Genomic DNA, 23809 nt, shown 5'->3' on the forward strand with positions numbered 1-23809 from the left:
CTTCTGAGATGCCCAATTTAATTGTACTGTTTGACTTCAACCACTAATTCAGATTTGTGTATTCATAGTTCATATCCTGCTACAAAGCCTTGTTTAATTAAGAATATGATGGGCTGAGTCTATAATTAATTCCTTATTCAAGTACATAATTTTATTTCTGTGTTAACTTTATTCTAGGTACTATGTTATAAAATGGATTTTCTTTTTTAAATGCAGAGGCTCGGTCCTTGAGGGTCTCAGAATTTCAGAGGCAGTACTTTGAAGAGGTGGTTTCAACTCCGTCTTATCGCACTATGAAAGGGTTTGCCTGGAGTCAAGAAAGCTCAGGGAAGAGCCTCTGCCCAGATTCCCGCAGAGGAGGAGCACTCTGAAAGCACACAAGGGCTGTCATCAGTGAAATGATTAACCAAACCTTTGGTCAGCTGGCTAGCGTGACTAAGTGTTAGGAGCAAGCTCACGTGTTCCTTTCTACGGAAGCTTATCTTATCCATGGCATGTGATCACGACAGCTATTCCTCTTCTGAGCAGACTCCCAGGAATCCAAGTTAGCAGATGGTAGCCACAGGCCTCAGCAAGAAAGAGATGGGTGGATGGAATCCACTCCTGCCCTCACTGTTCAAAGCAGCCGAGAGCCGATGCCTCCATGAGTTGTGTGGATGGAAACGTGGACATCACCGAAGGAGAGAGGATGTTTACTCTAGGGAACAGACGTCGTCGTCGGTAGGGTAGCGGGATGCAAATTTCATATATTGATAATTAGAACATTGCCTTGCTGCTGCCTTTAACATCTTCACACAGCTAAATTGGAGGAATCCAGAAACAAACTCTAATATTCAGAGAAACTTGTTTAAAAAGAGTTGTTTTCTACAGCAACAGTGGTGGAATCCTCACAGGTTTTGAATATTTCTCTCATGAATATAATAATAACATGATGAAGAGAGTATTATTGGTAGGCAAAGGTGAGTCAGAAGTAATTGTTTGGTAATATCTTTGCTTACAATTTCTTGTAAAACTTTTTAATATACTATTTTTTTCATTTCAATGCAGTATTTATTAAGTGTCTACTGTATGCGAAGATTTTCAGGAAACCAAAGGACAAATAACACTCAGCTTCTAACCTGCACTTCCAACCAGGAAAAGAGTGGAGAAGTGCCTAAAAAACGGGAATAAAGTAAATAGAAAAATAGAAACGTTTATGTGCATGAAAAAGGCTTCAGGATGAGATGCTATTTATTACAAAGTAGTTAGCTGGTCTTTTTTTTTTTTTTACAATGAATACTTTACTGAAGTACAAAGCATATGAAAGTACACAAATGAGAAGTGTGTGGTTTATTTATTGAAAGATGAATGTGCCGGTGTATACAGCACCCAGGCAACAGAACCGAATAGTTCTGTAGTCTCTCTGTGTCTTGTCTTTCCCCACTGTTTTTCTTCAGAGACAATGGCCATCCCTAGTAAAAATTTCCCTTTTTTTGAGAAGTCACAAAAGCAGAACAGACTATTTAACAAAATAAATATCTATTTCTGTTTGGCCTCTTTAGATCAGTGTTTTGTTCTCAAGATTCTGACATATTGCAGTATTTGGTTGTAAAGACATAGGTGTGGTATTGCTATACCAGTGTGTATTTGTTCCTTTCTAACAGATCATGACCGTTTTCAAAGGGATTGTACAAACCTACGCACTCCACCAGAATTAATGAGACAGAATCCTATACACTTTTCCAACAAAAAGGGTTTTTTTTTTTTTGAGAAACAATACAGTTGTGACTTTGTGGCGTGTACTTACTTCTGTAAGCCTGGATGATGATACATCTAGGCTACAGTGTATAGGCGGCTGCATCTATTCTAAGAATCTATACGGCATGCTCTTTTTCTGAATACCATAGGTAAGTAAAACATGATATGTGTGCGTCCACACATAGAAAAGGTACAGAGTGTAAAAGATAAAACATGGCTTACCTGTGCAGGGTGTTCCCATAAATGGAGCTTGTAGGATTCAGTTTCCCTAGCTGAGTCACTGAGCACATGAGTGGATGTGAAGGTTGAGATCACTCCTGTGACCCATGTAGACTTTTCACTTCGGCTACACTACATTTATTTACATTTTTCTTTAATAGCAAAGTATTTTTGCCTTCTTACTTGAAAAAAAGTTTTAATTTTTAAGAATTATTTGTGTGTGTTTGTGTATGGTGAGTGCAGGTGCCTGAGGAGGCCAGAAGAGGGCGTTGGATCCCCTGTAGCTGAAGTTACAGGTGATTATGGGCTTGTCTGATGTGGGTGTTGGGAACCAAACTCAGGTCCTCTGCAAGAGTAGTACACTCTTAACTGCTCTCGGCCTACTTTTATAATTTTTATTTTTACTTTATAAACTTTTGCATTTAAAAACTTTGGACTCGCCAGGCGGTGGTGGCGCACGCCTTTAATTCCAGCACTTCGGAGGCAGAGGTAGGCGGATCTCTGTGAGTTCGAGGCCAGCCTGGGCTACCAAGTGAGTTCCAGGAAAGGCGCAAAGCTACACAGAGAAACCCTGTCTCGAAAAACCAAAAAAAAAAAAAAAAAAGAAAGAAAGAAAGAAAGAAAGAAAGAAAGAAAAAGAAAAAAGAAAAGAAAAGAAACCCCCCCCCCAAAAAAAAACAACAACTTTGGACTCTTTGAAAAATGCTTAGCTTCAAATATATGGATTGTTTGGGCTGGCCTCTGTGGGCATCTGTACACACGTGTGTGCATAAACACACAGAGCTGCATACAAATACACATAAGTAAATAATAAAACAAATCTTAAAACATATATTCATATTGTATAAAATATTCTTTCTTTCCATATATCACGACTCTATAGACTTTTTCTATTATAATTAATAAAATACTTTTTTCATCCAGCCTCGGCTGCTGCCAGGTCTGGTCCATGGTCCTACCGCTGCTGGGGTCTGGGTTGAGGTCTGAGGTCTGTACTGCCACCAAAGGTCACACGGAAGCCCGGGGTTGGGGCAGCAACTTGTGTCTTTGTTGGTGTCCCGGGGCCATGCCACAGCCAGAGGCATCCTGGTCTGAGTGGCCTGCGCTTTCACCGGGAGCCACAATATTGTCAAGGCCTGAGCTGCTGCGAGCTGCTGCCAAGGGCCATGTCTGGGTCCTGCTGCAGCTGGGGGTCTATGTTGACGTCTGTGGCCCGTGTCACCTCAGGAGGCCATTGGAACCATGTGTGATGAAATCAGAGGGCCATGCTGAGCCAGCCCTGCCCTTCACTGGCTCTGGGAAAGCTGGTCCTGCCTCTTGATGGACACTGCAGCCAGAGAGCTGACCCCTGCCCTCGGAGAGATGGCCCCACCCCTCACCGCAGGGGAGGGAGAACTGACCTAGAAGGCATGGGCATAGGGGAGCTGGCTCCGCCCCTCTCCCGGGACCGGTGGTCCCAGTGACCAGCTCAGTTACAACCCGAGCCTGGGGTTGGCCCACCCTCACATCTACCCTGTCTAGAACCTGCTGGAGCTCGTGAAGGGTCCTGTGGAAGATACCTGCAGGATCTCCGTGACAACTAGGGGTAGCCTCGGAAACTCCAAGAGGAGTTTGATGGTGAGGGTCCAGTGATGAAGGTGAACCAGAAACCAGAGGCCTTGAACCAGACCAGTGACTCACTGCAATGAACACTTGCTAGTAAAGCTGATGGGACACAAGGGTAGACTGTGTGACACACCGTGGCTCCCAATGCCACCAGGAGGAATGAAGAGGGGTTGGAGAGGCAGGAAAGATGAAGAAGCGAAGGGTTTTTGTTTTGTTTTGCTTTGTCTTATTCTTATTTTTGCTTGCTTGCTTTGTTTAGCTTTGGTTTAATTTTTTTTTAATTTTCCTTTTTGGGGGTGCTGCAGGGGTGAGGGGAGGACATGAAGGGACTGGGAGGTGAGCAGAATTAGGGTGCATGATGTGAAAATCCCAAAAATCAATAAAGAAGTTATGATTTTAAAAAACTATTTTTTTTTTTTTGAAGAAACAAACACACAGATTAGCCGAGGCTTATTTAAAGCGGGATGCTCTGAATCACCGACTTCCACCTCCACATCTTGCCCTGCTGAAAGGTTCAGGCAGTAACACAAACGGAGTTTTCATTTCCTGGATGACAAGATCTTCCATAACATTCCCCGAAGGGTGTGCCTGGGGCTTTTTGTGAGGAGGTGCCATTTCAGAAACGTGGCTTTCGTGGTTCTCTTGGGATCATGCTTCTTTCCATCCCAGGTTTGCCTCTAAGTAGAGAGCGCGGTGCTGAGTGTTCCCGCTATTGAAGATGTTTCACGGTCGCCTCCGTATTTTCTACGTTTTTACACAATTATAATTTCATTCATTTGTGTGTGTGGTGTGGTCACGCATGCACGTGTGGAGGTCAGAGGGCAGCTTGTAGGAGTTCTTTCCTTTCCCAGTGTGGGGATAAACTCAGGCGTTCAGGATTGGCGGCATTTAGGGTTGGCAGCATGTAGGATTGGCCGCAAGCTGCTTTACCCACTGAATCATCTTTCCAGCCCCATTTTCACTTTAAAGGGTTCATCGAGGTCTGCAAAGCTTCTTCTAACCCCGTCAACTGTGAGTTTTCTTGGGGTTACTTTTAATTCTCCTGCTCATTCCCTTTTCTCTTTGAATCTCCAGCTCTATGTTCCTGATCCAGGCACTTTATAATCTTGGAGACCCTTGCTGTGTATGGGTCTCTCTGGGAAATGGCGTGTAGCGTGTGACCGGGTAGCGTCTGTGGGCAACCATGCTAAAAGTCTGTCACTGCAGATCATGGGTGTTCTGGTGACAAGAAGAAAGGATTGCTTCTGTACTTCTTAGGATAGGGTAAAGGTGCATATCACAAGCTAATCAGGACAGAAATAAGCCTCAGCTGACTCATGAAAACAGCCCACTCATGTGGGGCATTTACCCACCAACCCCACAGCTCCCCAGAGTTTTCTTGAGTGTGAGCAGCAGGAAATACTAGATAGAAGGATTTATTTTGCGGAGATAAACAGATAGAAAATAAAGGATAGCCTTGAGAGGGCCTGGAACCTTTTCCAATGGGCTCTGACTGTCTCTGCCCCAGAGTAGAGACGCCAAGGGGTGGAGCGAAAAAACCTCCTCCCCCGCAGCACAGCCAAGTGCAGACCATTTCAGACACTTGTACTCAGGTCCGTGGTCCAATCATCCTCCTCTATGCGGACCTGCTGGAAAAAGCCATGAGGAACCTGAAAACGGGCTCCCACACACTCAATCTTCTGAAGTAGAAAGGCTACTGATTTAATTAAACGGTCCAGAAAGACAAAAAGCTTCCTAGCTGGGCGTGGTGGCCAAACCTTTGATCCTAGCACTTGGGAGGCAGAGATAAGCCGAACTCTGTGATTTTGAGGCCATCCTGGTCTACAGATCAAGTTCCAGGACAGCCAGGGCTGTTACACAGAGAGACCCTGTCTCAGAAAACAAACAAACCAATAAATAAATAAATAAACAAATAAATTCAAAAAAATAAATAAAAGCTTCCCACCTAATGAAGAGGGAGCTCACTGGGGATTTGGGGATGGTTTTATTCATTAAAAGGCTGAGTGTTTGCTGGGTTATAAAAAGTAACATTTAACATAGAGTTTGTCAAGAGCCTTCTCTGTGTAAAGACGATGTTCAGAGGAACAGAAATGAGTAAGCTGGTGTCCCCACCATTACAGAGGTTAAAGTCCAATGAGGAGAAAAGATAAGACACACCCAGGTCCCTGGCTATACAAAGCGCTGGGTGATAAGAACCGTACAGAAAGGGGAGAGGAAACGAAACAGCAGTTATTTGAGTATCTTTTGTGAGCCAGGCACACTGCGTGCACCGTCTCACTTTAACCTTACAACATAGTATGAGTTGGTTTATTCTTGACTCAAGGAACCATAGACTGCTGGATACCACCATCTAATGGCAGAGCCAAGACTCAAATTCTGACCCATCCAGCCTCAAGCCTGTGTTCCTAACAACCTTACAGATTAAGAATCATGTAATCGACAGAGGAGATTCTCTTGGCCTTTATAGTGCGGAGGATTGAATATAGGCCTCCCACATGCTAGGCAGGCACTCCATCAAGGAGCTCCAGCCCAGGAGACACTTATTAATCTTGTCTCAGAGTCTGGAGGAAAAAGAGAGTCCTTTTCCTTCTCTTCCTCCCCCTCCTCTTCTGTCTGTGTAACTTACCCCTGCCTACTTTTTTCTTAACTATTAAGATTGATGTAAATAATCTTTTACATGAAGACCCCCAGTTTCTGTTCTGTTCAAGTGTCAAGAATGCACAGTTGTCTGCCTCAAGTCAATTCCTGGCTTTCATTTACATCCCTGCCTCACAGTTTCTCAAGAGTTACCGTCACTCAGTGGCCATTTCCTAAGACAAACGAACACAAGTGTAGTCTTTCGTCTAGGACGAGTCAGCTGACAATCAGCACCGGTGTCTCTCCCACGTGAATTGTTTGGTTCAGAGGAAATGCTAGAAGATGAACCCAGAAAGGACAACTCAGGTTTCCTGCTTTGGTTTCCATTCTTACAGTGAGGAGAGCACCCGGCAGATCGGGTTTGTCCTCTCCAGGTCTCTGCTTCCGAGCAGACAATGACTAATGATGCTCGCTGTCCTGCCTGGACTGCCAGAGTTCTCTAAATAAGAGCAGTGCTATTTTTCTGGATATTCCTGCGGCCACTGTAGAAAGCACAAGTACAGGAGATAATTTCACCTGTCTTAGTTTGTACAGTAGTTGGCTTTGAATAAGAACAAAACTGGGTTTGTACACGCTTTGCAATCTTACCTGAGATTACCCCAATTTTTGGCTTTTCACTGGTGTCCATCATAGCTAAACCTCTAAGGGTCTGAATCCTCTGTCTCTTTCTTGATGAGGACCAAAATAAATAAAGAGATTAAAAACAGCAATGCTATCATAGCAGTATATAACAGGTGCTTAAAAATTGGTGATCTGTGGATCACCCGAAAGACTAAAACCACGCCAGTGTCGGAAGTGCTAGCGGAGTTTTAGAGCTTGAAACGTTTACCCCCTGTCCTATGTCTGATGTGGTGCAGGCAGTTGGTGTGTGGTCTCATTTTCACGGGCACTTCGAACTAACAGATTTAGAAATTCCCACGTTTTTGACTAGGGTCACTCCTTAGATATTTAAACCCAGAGGAGAATTGGAAGTTTCGGTAAAATGAAAACGGTGGATCGGCATAATGTCCTGTGCTTTCTCTCTCAATACACACTCCTGTGCTTTTAGTTTTTGTTTAATGATCTGAGGAACTGTCACTTTGTCCTTTCTCAAAGGCTGTGAGGAAATAAATGTGCAAAAGTGAAACATGGCTTTGTATTTTGAAACAGCATTTTCACAGCACAGTGAGAGTAAAAGACTCTAAGAGTCGGGCTTTGTGGTCACGAGGGAGCTAAACATAGGATAATCTGACGTGCACACACATGTGACTCACATACCCTGCCTCAGCCAGGAGTAAAACACAGTCACGCAGTTCATTCTTTAAATGTTTTATCTTCACTGTGCTCTTGGACAGCTGGAGTTACCTACTCTTTCATTTGCATATCTCTTCATTGTTTGTTTCTTCTACACACTCTGTGGGGCGAGAGGTGTAAGGACTTGATCATTGCTGTACCCTGGTGCCAAGAACATTGCCCACACATAGGTACTTTGTAAATAAAGTTAGATATAAATAATTAATATCAGTTGCAAAGTATTCAGTTAACAACACCATGAAGTTACAGAGATATTTTTCAACTCAACTTGACTGAAATGTCCACAGTCAAGATGTCTACTAACTGTGTGGAATCGATATGTATGTAGTGAGAGGATACTGCTAAAGTTCCAGAAACCATGGTTTAACTGTTTGGAACAGGGAACGCCTGGGTTAGAGACCTCAGCAGCAGTTTTGAATTTGAATCTTTTTCTTTACCTAAGCATAGTGTTGGGGCAGCGTCAGTGACCATGGCGATGTTTAGATTTCAAGTGTACAGTTGAAATGCTCTGACAAACTACATGCTGATGGAGATGAATAACTTTACACCCTTCTAGAAAGTTCTCCTCCCTGTAACACACTGTAGTCCAGACACCCTCCTCCCTCTACCCATTCTATTTCAATTTCTATTGCTATTAGATTATTTTTGCTTACTTATAGATTTCAGCATGCTTTGCGTTTATTTATGCATGTGGGTGGGAAGAGGGGAATGCCCAGCATGGCCTCGTGTGGAGTCAGAACTGGCTGTCTCCTTCTGTCACGTAGATCCCAGAGACAGAGCTCAGGCTGTCGGCCTCAGTGGCAAGTAAGTGCCTTTGCTCACTGAGCCAGCTCACTGTGTAGCTAGAGTTTTCCTGCCTGGCCCACAGTCAGGACAAATCTCTGTCACCCGCCAGTCCCACAGCCGTCAGACCCAACCAAGTAAACACAGAGACTTATATTGCTTACAAACTGTATGGCCGTGGCAGGCTTCTTGCTAACTGTTCTTACAGCTTAAATTAATCCATTTCCATTAATCTATACCTTGCTACATGGCTCGTGGCTTACCAGCATCTTCACATCACATGCTGTTTCTCATCATGGCGGCTGACAGTGTCTCTCTGACTCAGCCTTCCACTTCCCAGCTTTATTCTCCTCCTTGTCCTACTTACACTTCCTGCCTGGCCACTGGCCAATCAGTGATTTATTCATTGACCAATCAGCAACACATTTGACATACAGAACATCCCACAGCATCACTGGCCTGTTCATAGATGTGTGTGAATGGAGTCACGATACACAACCTCTTTCAAATGCCGTCTTCTGTGCACCAGGCCTGTGAAATCCAGCCATTCTGTGCACATCAGCAGTGTGTTTCTTCTTACTGCTGAATAGCATTCCATTGTGTTAATATGTCACGATCTTTCCCCTTGTTGTATGAATCCTTGTGGACTTAAGTCTTCATTTTTCCTGTATAAGTATTTGGAACCCACTGGGTCACAATATGCCTTTCTTTGTAAGATAAAGATATCTCAGCTTCTTATTGCTGTGATAAAATGCTCTGGGGAAAGTGATTTAAGGAGAAAGGGTTTATTTCGGTTCACAGTTCAAGGCACACTGAAGGTAAGTGCGGAGAGCAGGAGCCTGAAGTCGCCGGTCACGTCACGTCCACAATGAGGAACAGGAGGGAATTGCTCAGTCTGCCTTCTCCATTTTATACAGTCCAGATCTCTGCCCAGGGAATGGTTGCACCCACAATGAAAATGGATCTTGCCGGGCGGTGGTGGCACACGCCTTTAATCCCAGCACTTGGGAGGCAGAGCCAGGCGGATCTCTGTGAGTTCGAGGCCAGCCTGGTCTACAGAGCGAGATCCAGGAAAGGCGCAAAGCTACAAAGAGAAACCCTGTCTCGAAAAACCAAAAAAAAAAAAAAAAAAAAAAAGAAAATGGATCTCACATCAACTAATATCATCAAGATGATTCCCCACAGGAATCCCCCCCAGAGGCCCACCTTCCGGAAGATTCTAGATTCTGCCAAGTTGACAATTAGCATGAACATAGGAAAAGCTAAACAATTCTTCAAAAATGTACCACTTACCCCTGGCCCCAAGAATGTCACCTAGGAGCTACAGTTGCTCTGCACGGTTGCCACAGTTCCACGGTTGCCAGAGTTCGGTGTTGGTTATTCTTTTTGCCATTTCAGTACTGTGCAATGGTATTCAGTAGACACTAGCAATTTTCTGATGATTAATGGTGTTGAATTTGTTTTCATTTGCTTGTTAGGCATTTATATGTCTTTTTTTTCATTTTTTTGTTCTTGTCTTATTTTGATTTTCATTTGTGTATATTTTTGTGAAGTGTTTGTTCAAACCTTTTGCCCATATTTTGACATATTTTTAATGTTGGAATGTAGAAACATCTCTTGATTTATTATTTAACATATTTTAGATTTATTTTATTCTATGTGTATGAGTGTTTTGTCTGCGTGTCTGTCTGTCTGTGCACCACATGCCTGGTGTATTCAGATGTCAGAAGACGAGGTAGATCCCTTGGAACTGGAGTTACAGATGGTTGTGAGCCATGCTGTGGGTGCTGGGAATGAACCTGGGTCCTCTGGAAGAGCAGCCAGTGCTCTTAACTGCTGAGCCTTCTCTCCAGCCCCATCTTGATTTATTCATGACACATTCCTGATGATAATGGATTCTTACTATTTTCTTCAGTTTTTGTCTTGTATTTCAGTTGGACTCTGTGTTGATAAAGACCAGATTAACAAGTTTTTCAGAGTCTTTGACTGCTGAAAACAAGGAAGAAGCCATATTTCTCAGTTTGGCCATTATTTCAGCAACTGTTTCAAGAGAGAAATGGATTACTGGGCCGTGTCCTCAGAAATGCCCTCTTTCTCCACAAAACAAGGCAGACAGGTTTGTGCAGGGAAAGCCGCCTGAGGACGGGATCTCTCCTGTGGTTCTGGTTTTTGTTATTTGGGGGTTTTGTTGGGGGAGGGGGCGGTGCTGTGTTCTGTTTTCTGGTCTGCTATGCATGGAGCTTGAGAAGGTAGGATTTCACAAAGGCAGTTAGTAGATACTGAAAGTTACTCTTACAACATTTCAAAAGCAATCATAGACTAAATCTTATGATTATTGCTTCCGTTCTGTTTCAATTCGGGTTATTCAAATTAATGTTAAACTTTTATGTGTGCAGCCCGTCCTGAAAGCATTGGGCTTTTGCTCGGTGCGAACACATTATTGGCATTGTTTTATCTGCCTGTGTGTGTTTCTCATTAACCCCTGGGGAGCACCACACTACTCGGAGGCGTATCATTTCCATGATGTGGTTTATCACAAACACAAGAAAATAAAGGTCTGGGTGGGTCACTGAAAATGTTATTCATATGTATACTATAGGAGGAAGAAGTTTTGCCTCCATAGACAAATAATTCCGTGTAAGTACAGTAGCAGACGCTGGCCATGCTTTGTCTACGTAGTAGGACACTCTAGCCTAACAACTGCACCCAGTTAAAAACACTGCCCGCTGAAATATGGTTTATCAAGTTAATATTGAGAGGAAAATCATTATGCACTATTATGAAGTTCTTGGATGGTCAATATATGGAACACTGTAGGAATAAAAACTCCAGTCAAGGTTACTTGTTTAATTTGTAGCTGATAAAGAAAAAAATTTTCCATCTCACTCTAGATTATTTTAGTTTTTCAAATTGTTTTTTGGGCTACCTTGCTTAGACTACTTAAGTGTGTGAATGAAACAAAATGTAATAATATGATCATCATCATATTATTATGCCTGTTACGGAAAAACTCAAAGCTATAAATAAAATACTAAAATGACCAAAACCGGGTCATTTATTCCCATGTTATGCTGCATGAACACAAGTGATTCAGACTTGCCTCGACATTCAGTTGTTTGAATGAACGAGTAATCAAGCCAGCTTTATGTTCTGGTGCAGGAACTTGTCTTAATCTAATCTTTTCCATCGCAATCTTCCTCATGAGGTTACATGGAGCTTGGGTACTTTGGTTTAACATTTTTATTGCATTATTTATTTATTTATTTATTGAGCACATGTGTGGGCGGATGTGGCATGCGCGTGTGTGGCGGTCAGAGGAGAGCTTGTGAGAGTTAGATCCTTCCCTCCACCGAGCAGGTTCCAGGGATCGAACTCAGGTCATTAGGCTTCATGGCAAGCACCTCTACCCACTGAGCCATCTCCTCGGTTTCAGACTTCTGAGAACTCCACAGCATGTGGGTACAATTTAGTTATCTTTTCTGTCAAGTGAACAATTAACTTGAAATAGAGATTATGGAAGAAAACATAGGAAAGTATTTTTGCAACCTTGGGGTGAACAGAGAGTTATAAGATGAAATACAGAAATACTGAAGTTATACATTGACTTCAGTAGTAGATGCTATTTATTTATTTACTTATTCATTTATTTATTTTGGCGCTTTGAGATAGGGTCTCACTATATAGCTTTGGTTGGCTTGGAATTCACTGTGTAGACCCAAGCTGGCCTCTGCCTGTTTTACTTCAACTGTGTTATGTTAACTCCATGTTGAATTAAGCACTATAGCTTTAAAGATTTACCAAGCAGCATGTTGGTATTACTGCTAGGATTCTTCACTGGCACTTTTAAAGCTAGAGGCTTGATTTTCTTAAATTATTTCATACATTATTGTGTGTTGTCTTTTCAGTAGGAACTGGGCCCCAAACATCATCTACTGCAATAAGTTAATTAATAAATTAATGCTGGCACTCCTCTGAGCCTTACCTGAGGAAGCCTTCACCACTCCCATGGGTCTGAGGTTTTGGGGTCTGACATGGCTGTGCCCGTTAACAATACACATTCACTCAGGGATTCCGCTCACCCTAACTGTACACATTTGGAAAGATTCTCTGCTCAACAGATTTGATGTTAACCTAAAAATGTTTTTCTTCCTGTATACAGTAAACATTTCTTGTCTTTTCAGAATATGAAAGGTTTATAAGTGATCTTTGGGGAGTGTAGCTTGACTCTGAAGGAGTGAACAACATGAGGAGGAACATCAAGGTCATGACCTCGTAACTGACCATCCTTCTAACTGTTCTGTGCTTCTATATGAGACCATTTAGTTGTAAAGTTTTTAGGCGTGTGAGAACATGAAAGGGTTTTGATACATTTATTCAAATCACAAAATTGAACATCAATTTATTACTTCTTAACAGCTTTGAGACCAGAAATAGCCTGTTGGAAAGACAGGCAGTAGAAGTATATCAAAACCCTTTTTAAAAGCTTCTAATGGATGATTTAACTCAACAGACACGTCATTTTTCGCTTTTTTTTTTTTGTGAAAGAACAGTGTTTTTATTACTTTTCAAAAGTTGTAAAAGTAAACAGTCTCAGCTCTACACACAGAGAAAGTAAGCTGTGCTTACCAGCCGCGCATGCGGGCTTTCTATGCTCTGCCTTTGTCTCCACAGTGCGGAATGTCTATATGACTCCACACGACTTCCTTTTTGTGCATCAGAAAACTGGGTGCCAATTAAACAATTCTCAAAATGACTTCATGTGTCAAGTTAGAGGAAAAGTGGGATGATAAGGAGGAGGGGGGGTGAAACTCTAGTCACATTAAATAACATGCCTCGTTCCTCATTAATAGTGCATTTAATTTATATTTTGGAGATAGCTTGCAGAGGTTTTGTACAGGACTATCCTGTGAACCCAACAAAATCCATCGGGCTACATTCAGTTGTGCCTACTTCCAAAAGATCACCTCAGCTGGGCCCCTTGGCTGTTGGCACCTGCTCCTAAAGACCCTTCCCTGAGTATCCACCCTACCTACACTGTTGTGTGCAGCTCTCTCTATCCATAACTACGAGCGGCCTCGCGGTGGGGAGGGGCTGGAGTCTGTGGGCTGGGACGACCAAGAGAGTGGGGTTCCGTCTGTCTGGCTGTGGGGAAGGAAGTCTTCCTCCCTGCTGGGTAAAGGCTTTCCAGGTGCAGCCTTCTGGGGGATGTGCTCCTGTGACTTCTGGGGGATGTGCACCTGCAACTCATCGGGGTCTTAGTAAGGCAGCTCAGCTCCCCGGTTCCCCAGAGTGAACCCTGGAGGAATCATTCTCCAGCTTGGAAGGAATTTTAGCTGGACTACCCCAGGCTGGGCTTGATTCATTCTTCTGTGTTTACCTCCCAAGTCCTGGGATGACAGGTATGTGCCACGCCACAGCCGACGAATGGTGCTCATTCTAAGCACGCAGGAGAACCTTTGCCCCGACTTCATTCTGAGAAATCCTGAAACCACAAACTATCAGAGGCTCCGACCTTTGTCCCTCATTTTACAGCGCGCAGAGTTACGACTTGAACGGGCTTTGCTGCTGTTTAAAATTACAGTAACTATTTCCGGCCAGTAGGTGTGTTTTACCCATTGGCGTCGTCCCAGGCCTACCATATTGAGAGCAAATGTCATTTAATACGCGGGAAGAGAGAAGGAAGTACAAGAGCGATTGGGCTGTTCAACTAAGTGCACCGTTGGACATCCTCCCAGTTCCCCTCTCCGGCCAAGGAGGTGGGCTTCCGCCCCTCCATCTGCGTTCCGGATGTTTGGTTACCAGGCAACAGGCAAGCGCCTGCCAGACACCTGCGAAGGGGTGCGGCCCTGGGTCCCAGAGCCTGGGGCCTGGCCCTAACCGGCGCCTGCGCAGACCGTGCCGAGGCGGGCGTCCCCTGCGCGCGGCCGCCGGGAGAGAGTGGGAGGGCGTGGTCGCCCGGCCAGGTTGCTGGGACTAGACGGCATCCCACTGTCGCGGTGCAGGGGAGCCCTGGCTCCGTCCCTGCAGGACGGCGCCGATGGCTCTGGGCTGAGCTCGGGAGGAGGCATCCCCTGGCCGGCCCGGGGCTCCCACGTCACAGTGGGAGGTTGGTCACACGTTCCGTGTTTTTGCGGGGAGGGAGAGGCGATCGTTAGGGACTTGGCCGCCACGCGTTTCCCAAGCTCCCCCCGCGGAAGTCAGAGGAGGGCGAGCCTCCCTCCCCGCGGGCCCGGAGAGCCGATCGCTAAGAGAACTGCCCGCCCAACCTGGGACTCCGGAGGAGGCCTCTTACCCGACGTGCACCGGGCGCTCATTTGCATGTCCCCAGAGGTTAAACCACACGGGTCCACGCTGCCACGCGACCTCCGTTCGGTAGCCCAGGTCACGAGCCTAAACATAGGATTCTGGTGAAGAAACTTCCTTTCCACCCTCTCAGAGCCCGGGAACACGCGGGGATGAAGTCACCCTAACTGATAAATTTATAAGTCACTGGGCCTTATATAGCCCTCGGAGCGAACTGGAGCTCGTGCTCGCTTCGGCAGCACATATACTAAAATTGGAACGATACAGAGAAGATTAGCATGGCCCCTGCGCAAGGATGACACGCAAATTCGTGAAGCGTTCCATATTTTGCAATCTAGACTTCAATTATTAGTCGGTCGTACGAAAGCACGTTGTTTTGCGCTCAAGGCTGAAATTGTGTACGGCCATTATAAAATGGGCATGAATTTCACCCAAACTGGGAACACTTGAAGGGAAAAGAATGTAGCAATATACCTTTCCTTAAATTCGGAAACTTGACTTAGAATTTTCCTTCCTTAACCCAAACCTGATGACTCTTTTCCGGATTTCCACTGATACCTGGTTGAGGCCCCACAGGGAAGCAACCTCGCTCGTCTCTTCGCCTGCATCCCGACACTCCCCCCAGGTTTTGCAGCCCTGAGTGTGCAGCAGCTACAAAGCAGCCAGCCCTTGGGATCTGGCTTCCCAAGGCCTCCCTCCCTCTCGGCATGCAGCCTGGAGGGAACACGAGCCCGGGCTGCTCAGCGGATGGCAGCAAGCACTCGGGTCCAAATCCACGAATGAAGCCGGGCATTTCAGAGAGACGTGCTTGTGCTGCCTTGGGGATGCGGGAGGCTGTGACGGAGGATCCACTGCAAAAGGAAGAGGTCAAGGGTTGCACAGTTCGTTTTTTCGGTCAATCACCCTGTTCGTAAAAAAGTGTAGCGGCTGCAAAATATGGAACGCTTCACGAATTTGCGTGTCATCCTTGCGCAGGGGCCATGCTAATCTTCTCTGTATCGTTCCAATTTTAGTATATGTGCTGCCGAAGCGAGCACGGGTCTCAGACCGCTCCGCGGGCTATATAAGGGCCAATGGCTGATAAATTTATCAGTTAGGGTGACTTTATCCCCGCGTGTTCCTGAGCTCTGAGAGAGTGGAAAGGAAGTTTCTCCACCAGAATCCTGTGTTTAGGCTCGTGACCTCGGCTACTGAACGGAGGTCGCGTGGCAGCGTGGACCCGTGTGGTTTAACCTCTGGGGACATGCAAATGAGCGCCCGGTGCACGTCGGGTAAGAGGCCTGCGAGCACTCTTCGCCTAGGGAGTGCAGTGAGTTCTCCGCTCTCTGCCCGCGGGGCATGCCGGGATTGCGCGCCGGTTAGCCTCCCCGACACTGAGCCGCGGAGGGGCTAGCCTCGGACCGCCCAGCTCTCGAGTGCGTGGTGGTTTCGCCGCTTGAAAGTTCCCGTGATGAGTACTTCGAAAACAGACGCCAGGGAACAAAACCATCCCTAACTACCCGGCCATTAGGAAATACGGAAATGTTACTAGCAGTCCTTTATGTCGCCTACTGCTCAGCTCGCGCTCAAATTTCCTTGATGGTTTCAAGGGTGCCGTCTTAGCAACTGCCATCAGGGGCTAACCTAGGCTCGCACTGTGTCTGATGAGGATGCACTCGGGGTTCTGTTTTCCAGTGGTCTTTATTCGTTTCTTTTTAGGCTGTTGACTTACTGAGGAAATACCTTGTTATGGGTATGCCTCAGATGTGGCCCATGGTGTTGTTACGGATCTGGTCCATAATTTATGCTGCTTATTCGCTTTATTCGCCCTGTTTCTTGAAAATGTATAGTTAGGCATAGAGGCGGAGATTCTGATGACTTTTATTTTTAAATGTTGTATGCAGTAGTGATGGTCGGGCGTGTACTTGGTCTTGCATCTCGACAGGAGCATGTGATGTTGACATGTGAAGTATGTGTCACCGGGTCAGCATCCTGACACCTCCAGTGTCAAGCCTTTCCAAACCTTCCACCTAATGGTTTTCGGCACTAACGAACATTTCCCAGGTAGAAGGCCTGGGGGTATGGTTGTATTTAACCCTTGGTTCATGAGTTAGTAAGGACGGTCTCTGGTGGCCAACCTCTGTGCTTCCTGCCAGAGAATTAAGAGAAAGAAAGGCAAAGAAAAGGATAAAAGGAGCGTTGATTCTGAGTCTCTGGATCATTGGATTCCTTATCCAGGCGTTTTCCAAAGTGCAGTTCCTTGAGCTAACAAAATCCTCAGGCAAGGCTGAAGTTGTGTTTCCTCACCGAATGGTTCTTCCGGAGCCCTGCAGTGCTGGTTCTGAGTCCTGGTCTCCAGGGCTGCCGCCCTACAGCAAAGCAGTGTAGACTTTTGTAGAATCCAGTGGACAAGCAGAAACAGCCTTTCTTCCTCTCCATACCCTCGGTTGGAGTGATTCTCCCTGGATATTTTCTACACGTTGTTTTCGGTCAGTCTATACATTTACTGCCAGGGTCATTCAAACTTCACGTCTGGGATTTCCTTCCCTTCTGTTCCGTTACACGGCTGCCTTTGCTGTTGTTTTCCACGGCTCTTGTCTTTCCCTATCGCCTTTTCCGATTTCCTTTCTCCATCCCGCACTCCTCCGGTCTACACTGCACACATGACTAACTCAACATGTTTACTCAGTTCATCGTGCTTTTGTTATTATATATTATGCTCATCTCTTACACTACACATTTGCAACGCTCAGACGCTTAACTCCTGCTAAACTCAAAATGCATTTAAGTTCCCACAATTAGGTTTTAATTTTAAAAATCCTGTTCTTTCACCCTTGATGAAGTATATGTGAATCTTCAGTCTTTTGGGAGGGAAATACTGTGTTTTTGTTTGTTTGTTTTTCTTTGAGACAGGGTTTCTCTGTGTAGTTTTGGAGCCTGTCCTGGAACTCACTCTGTAGCCCAGGCTGGCCTCGAACTCACAGAGATCCGCCTGGCTCTGCCTCCCGAGTGCTGGGATTAAAGGTGGGCGCCACCACCGCCAGGCCCTGTTTGTTTTTTTAATCACATCTTTTAAGAGGCATTTAGGAAAGTGATGCGGTAGGCGTCTTTTAAAGTGACTGTAATCTTGAGTTAAGATTTGCTTTTGTGAGAATGGTAAGTTTAATAGGTGTGATTAACAACTTAGCTTTAGCAGACATTTATTTGAAGGATTTTCCCAGATCAGATTTTTTAAAATAAGGAAACATTTTATTTTTGTATTCTGGAACATTTGGACTCTATTGTTAGTAAATATTATTGTTGTAATAATCTTAATTGTTCACATAAACAGTAATTCTGTTGTTTTACTCAAAAACAGCTACTTAAACTGGGCGGTGGTGGCGCACGCCTATAATCCCAGCACTCGGGAGGCAGAGCCAGGCAGATCTCTGTGAATTCGAGGCCAGCCTGGACTACAGAGATCCAGGACAGGCAGCAAAACTACACAGAGAAACCCTGTCTCGAAAAACCAAGAAATAAAACCCCAATTCTCACATCCTCTTTAGCAGGGAGAGTTGAGTCCCTTGAATCCGCCGCGCCTCTGACATGCTTCATCGGGGTGAAATGGATGAGCTCAAGCTGGGAGACTGAGGTGCTCAACCTGGGTTCCGGGTTGTAGCCGTGAGAACTTTGGAAACACCAGTGCAGGAGCCAGCCTGTGGAGGTTCTGATTTCCTTGTCCCGAGTGGGGCTCGAGTTTCTGTGAGGTCTTTTTGCGCAGTCGTGGGTTCTCCTGGAACTCTCAGTCTCTGTAAGGTTTGCTTTGCATCTGGCCATTATCTTTCTTTCTCTCCTCTCTTCTTTCAGAGGCACGTGTAGCAGCTCTGGCTTGTCCTGAATTCTCCACCAACCCCATTCCTCCGCCTTTCCTCCTCCCCTCCCTCTTGATGGCCATATTTGGGAAGACTCCAGTGGTCATGAAGGACTCCTGGAAAGAACTATAGGTTTGTTTGTTTGTTTTTTTAAAGGTATACCACTTTATTTAATTTCTGGTGTCTAACTCCCTAAACTAAAACATGCTGGAGGACCACTTCCCAAACTTGCCTAGTAATAGAGTCCTTGACTCAATTTCTGACAGCTTCTAGAGGTTTGATCTATTGTAGTCATTCAAAGAATGATCCAGAATCTCTCCCAGATGATCTGTGTTTTCAAAAGCTACTTTTAGGGTCCAGAGAGGGATGGCTGAGCAGTTAAGAGCACTTGCTGCCCTTTCAGAGAACCTGAGTCCAGCTCCCAGTACCGGCACGGTGGCCACACACACTGTGAACATACACAAAAGTAAAAAAAAAAAAAAGGTTTTTAAATGCCTTGATTTATGGCTTTCTTTATTCTGTTAGTGTAAAAACTTGATAAAACGATGGCCATTTTGGAACATAATTTTTGGAACCTGAATTTGTACTCCTGGGCCATGGCCACTCATGTTTGGTTCTTGACTCTCTCTTCAATCCCTTGAGCTGAGAGCTGTGTTTTTCCTTTGACACTGGCTTGAGATATTTTTTGTGCATAGAGTTTTCTCACAGTAAGCAGTTCCCTTAATTTGTAGCAAATGTTTCACTGAAGGTGCCGGAGGTTTGGGGGAAGCCATCAGAGACAAATACCTTTAATATCTTGGAGTTACTCTAAACTAACTTGTGCATAAATTCACCTTTCCCCCCTCTTTCTTTCAGAGGAGAGGTGAACCTTGTGTGGGGGAAATGCGTGGGTGGGAAGCTTCCTTGTCTGGAATGTGATATCTAATTCCAACTCCATGCGAGCCGTTTTACAACTATGTAAGTTGAAGGTAAATTACAGCAATACAAAGTCGTATTCTTTATGGACCTCTAGATGCCAGCCTGACCTTCAGCTGACCTCCCTGAAAGAAGCTGGTTTTGCCGCCACCTCCTCGCACCTCGATCTCAACGTTCCTTTAGTCTACATAATTCTAAAACTTCTCCTGTGAATCGGCTGTAACACCTACCATATGTCTCTTTTGATTAATATATAACATAAAATCTCTGATGCATTTTATTGATCCACACAAGAGGCATGTTTTTAATTAAGAAATAGTTTTGTATAAATTTGGAGTTCTTCCACTGAGTTTCCCAGTGGATTCAGCTAACAAAACAGAGTATATTTTTAATCAGAGAAAGTACAGTTTCTGTTCTAATTAAAGCTCAGACATATTTTTCTTCGTTTCTAAATGACAATAGAAATTTGATGACTTTCTCATTTAAATATTCTCTGTTAATTTACAGTTTCTTTGTTTTGTAACTGTTGAATCAGTGCTCACAGTCGATAGCAATAACTGGAAATTTGGTGTTACAATTTATTGAGTAAACTCTATGACTAATGATTTTTAGAGATATAGTCTCTGTTGTGTAAAATCCTCCAGAAAAACTTATCTTTCTATGACTTTCATCTACTTCAGACTCAATCAGGTAAAGATGTTGTGCTCACTAGCAGGGACCTCTAAGATACCAGAGTTGCTAAGTTTAGGGGCTACTGTTTATTCTTCATCTTTTAAAAAAAATTTTTAAAAAATTTATTTATTCATTTATTATTTTTTTAATGCCAAATGCTGTTTATTGAAGGAGGGAGGTGGTCTTAAATACAGGCTTACAGCACAGTGGGAGAACCCCGGAGGGCAGAAGTTTGCTACTGATGTTTTACAATCTTGCATCTAAGCTGTTAACACCCAATATGCAGGATACACAGACAAGGAACTTCCCTTAAGCATTCAGGAGGGTGGAACTGGCAGGGAATTAGCATAGGGAGGATATCAAGGTCAAGGTCAGCAAGCAAGGCAACAGTTACCCAAAATGGGGACCAGGGCCCTACAGGTCCCCCCTTTTACTAAAAAATGAGCTTCTGACTTAGGTTGCATGGGACATCAGCAGGTCACCTTACCCGTCATGGAGATGCCTGCCCAGGTCACACAGGTGCTCTGTCTTAGGTTGGTGAGCGTCCCCCAGACATTACCCGTCTGTGAATACTCATTATCATACAGGCTCAATTGTGTGTGAGCTGCAGAGTTAACTGTAGCCAAAGATCTCAAAGTGGTGCTGGGCTTGCAATCTGTGTGTTCGACACAGAAAAGACCAACAGAAGTCCTAAACCACCCATAGCCAGTAGGCTAAAGGCAACTGAGCCATTCCCTTCTTTAATGAGTCTTACTGCAAACTGGAGTCCTTGTAAGATAGTATCCCAAAAGCAAATGGAACTTGAGTTTATAAATTTATCATTTTCAAAGCCAATCAAAATGTGTATAACTAATGAATTAAATTTATCATGCCCAATAGAATGAAAGATTAACTAACTGTGGTAGCTATTTTTGCTGCCAGGGTCTCCACTGTGCTAGCTGAAGTAAACAATTATGAAATGGTAATCCCAGAAACAGTAGCAACAGTGGCCACCACTGCTATAACAGCAATAACGGCAGCAGCAATGTCAAATTCTCTTCTGGAGCGTGTGGGCATCCACGGGCATGGACACAACTCCAGGAACACGAACTGCCAAGGCCCATTTTTCTCAATCCCAGCACGACTTAGGCTGGCAGCTGTGCAAAAGAGCAACTAAGAACCATAAAGAAAAAACAGGCAGCTCACAAGGAGCAGAACTAATGGTCTCATAATGGCTACATTCAGGCTCATAAATTTTAAGGTATCTTCAAAGGGGGTTAAATGAATTTCAGGAGGCCAATAAATGTTGCACAGAGCCACTCCTGAAAAGTAGGTACTACACCAGCTTGAAGAGGATTGTGAAAATGAAAAGGCTTAGCTGGCATGCTACTGTTAACAAATGGAGGTCAGTGACCTTCAGGGTTATCCTTAATCTCCAAGGTGTCTGGGTGACATGTTCTCAAACATACTTGAAAAAACAGTTACCATACATTACCTTCTGGAGAATCCAACCGCATGGCTACAGTTCCTAGGCTTACATTAATGCTTGCCAAAGCTGGCCATATTGGGCTCTCAATCCCCATTGGCATCAGAAGGGGAGAGTTTTTCACAAAGGCCCAATAGGTCTCTGCCATTTCAAGCTTCAGCAGCAGCCACAGGGTGCACACAGCGCTCAGGAATCCAAAGAGGAACCTCATTGTCCTGAGAAAAGATATAAACAGAACCCCGGGCCCACACCAACACCAGGTCGGGTCCCCTCCAAGTGCCAGTAGAAAGATCCTTCCATTGCTCCAGAGGGTGATTTGCAACAGGAGCCCTCCAGTGCTTATCTGCAGCAGATACTCCAGCAGAATCCACCGATAAGAAATTTAAAATATATAAAACAAGGGAAAGAATAGAATGTGGAGAGGAAGGATGAGCCCCTAGTTCCCCCTTTTTACTTTAGCAAAATATGTTTGTTTGGTTTTTTTTAATAGTTCAAATTTTTCTTTTATTTTTTATTTTTTTAATTAATTAATTTTTCTATTATCAGCTTGATACAGTATAAATTCTTATTTTAATAGTGAAATGTTTCATTGAGGCTTGCTCATAATTGAGTAAAACCAAAACTTATTATAAGCCACAGTCATTCTAGGGTCCCCCATGCTATATATACATATAGGCTCCATGGTTCTGTGGGTTGGAGTCTGATTGTTCTTTGCTTTATATCTAGAATCCACTTATGAGTGAGTACATACCATGTTTGTCCTTCTGGGTTTGGGTTACCTCACTCAGGATGATTCTTTTTAGTTCCATCCATTTGCTTGCAAACCTCATGATGTCATTGTTTTTCCCTGCTGAGTAGTAGTACTCCACTGTGTATATGTACCACATTTTCTTTATCCATTCTTCGGCTGACGGGCATCTAGGTTTTTTTATTTCATGTGCATTGGTGGCTTGTGTGTATGTCTGTTTAAGAGTGTCAGGTCCCCTGGAACTGGAGTTACAGACAGTTGTGAGCTGCATGTAGGGGCTGGGAATTGAACCCGGGTCCTCTGAAAGAGTGGGAGTCCAGCTCTGGCCTGTCAAAGGGTTCTTGGTGGTAGCATGGGAGGAATGAGGAAGTGTGAGATAGAAATACAGGGGGAGATGGAGAGAAAAGACAGACAGGGTAGCTTCAGGAGGGCCCTGCTTCAATAACCAGCCAGCCACCCGGAGATTTATTTTAATGGGCTTTTTATACACTGCCAAGGGGAGAGGCAAAAGACTTCCCCCTTTAAAGATCAACGCACAACGTACTGCCAAGTGTAGACCCTTCCAAACACCTTGTAACCATGAACCTGGCCAAATCATCCCACTACGCCGCCCTGCTGGGCAAAGCAAGCTCAGATTCTCAGACCTTGAGTAAGGCCTTACTAGGGAGCCTCTGTGGGCCCCCACAAATGAGCAGTCAGTGCTCTTAACTGCTGAGCCATCTCTCCAGCCCTAATTCTTCACCTTTGATTGTAATTTGGGGGCTTTATGTCTGCATTTTTATCATTCAGAAAGGTATTTGCCTCTTGGTGAACATGTAATACTTTCCTAAAACCAGGTAATGCTACTAACTTAGGCTGTGAAATATCCTAAAGGAACCCCATTCTCATTGATTTAAGATGATTTAAATTATTTAGATTCTAAATCTCATGAATTAAGATTTCTTCTCAGTTTATGAGATATATAAGTAAAATACCCCTGTAATTCTTTTATCTTAGTTAGGGTTCCTGTGGCTGTGATGAAACATCATGACCAAAGGCAACTTAGGAGGAAAGGGTTTATTTCACTCACAGTTCCTTATCAACATCTTGAAACTCAGTGAGGGCAGGAACTCAAGCAGGGCAGGAACCTAGAGGAAGGAACTGATGCAGAGGCCATGGAGGAGTGCTACTTACTGGTTTGCTCCCCATGGCTTGCTCAGCCTGCTTTCTTATAGAACCCAGGATCACCAGCCCAGGGGGGTCCCTACCCACAATAGGCTGGGCCGGGCCCTCTGCCATCAATCACTAATTAAGAAAAAGCCCTTCAGGGTTGCCTACAGCCTGACCTTATGGAGACATTTCTCAACTGAGGCTCCCTCCTCTCTGATGACTCTAGCTTATGTCAAGGTGACAAAACTGGCCGGTACATCCCTGAAAATAAGGATCTAGAAAATTTTCAAAAGTTGTTCTAGTTTTGAAAGCATTCCCCCCCTTTTATTGAAAAATAGATTGTTTTCCTCATATATAATATATCTTGATTATGGTTTCTCCTCCCTCTACTCTCCCAGCTCCTCCCCACCTCCCCTCCCACACAGATCAACTCGATTTCCGTCTCTTATTAGA

The 23809-nt window shown here is 44.4% G+C and overlaps 1 long non-coding RNA gene and 2 other non-coding genes across 3 annotated transcripts; 2 read left to right on the top strand and 1 right to left on the bottom strand.

Annotated features, from left to right (window-relative positions):
- Nucleotides 1–14800: 14800 nt before the first annotated feature.
- On the top strand, nt 14801–14907 carry LOC128111403 (U6 spliceosomal RNA). The gene has a single exon (XR_008218641.1). It is a non-coding gene; the product is annotated as a U6 spliceosomal RNA (small nuclear RNA).
- Nucleotides 14908–15507: 600 nt separating this feature from the next.
- Nucleotides 15508–15614, bottom strand: LOC128111404 (U6 spliceosomal RNA). Its single transcript, XR_008218642.1, has one exon. It is a non-coding gene; the product is annotated as a U6 spliceosomal RNA (small nuclear RNA).
- A 287-nt stretch (nt 15615–15901) lies between these two features.
- On the top strand, nt 15902–20049 carry LOC128110475 (uncharacterized). The gene is made up of 3 exons (XR_008218221.1): nt 15902–17045; nt 18403–18539; nt 19420–20049. It is a non-coding gene; the product is annotated as an uncharacterized LOC128110475 (long non-coding RNA).
- The last annotated feature ends 3760 nt before the right edge of the window (nt 20050–23809 follow it).

Source organism: Peromyscus californicus, unplaced genomic scaffold (assembly GCF_007827085.1).
Source record: "Peromyscus californicus insignis strain IS unplaced genomic scaffold, ASM782708v3 Scaffold_15__1_contigs__length_86483966, whole genome shotgun sequence".
NCBI classification, from domain to species: Eukaryota; Metazoa; Chordata; class Mammalia; order Rodentia; family Cricetidae; genus Peromyscus; species Peromyscus californicus.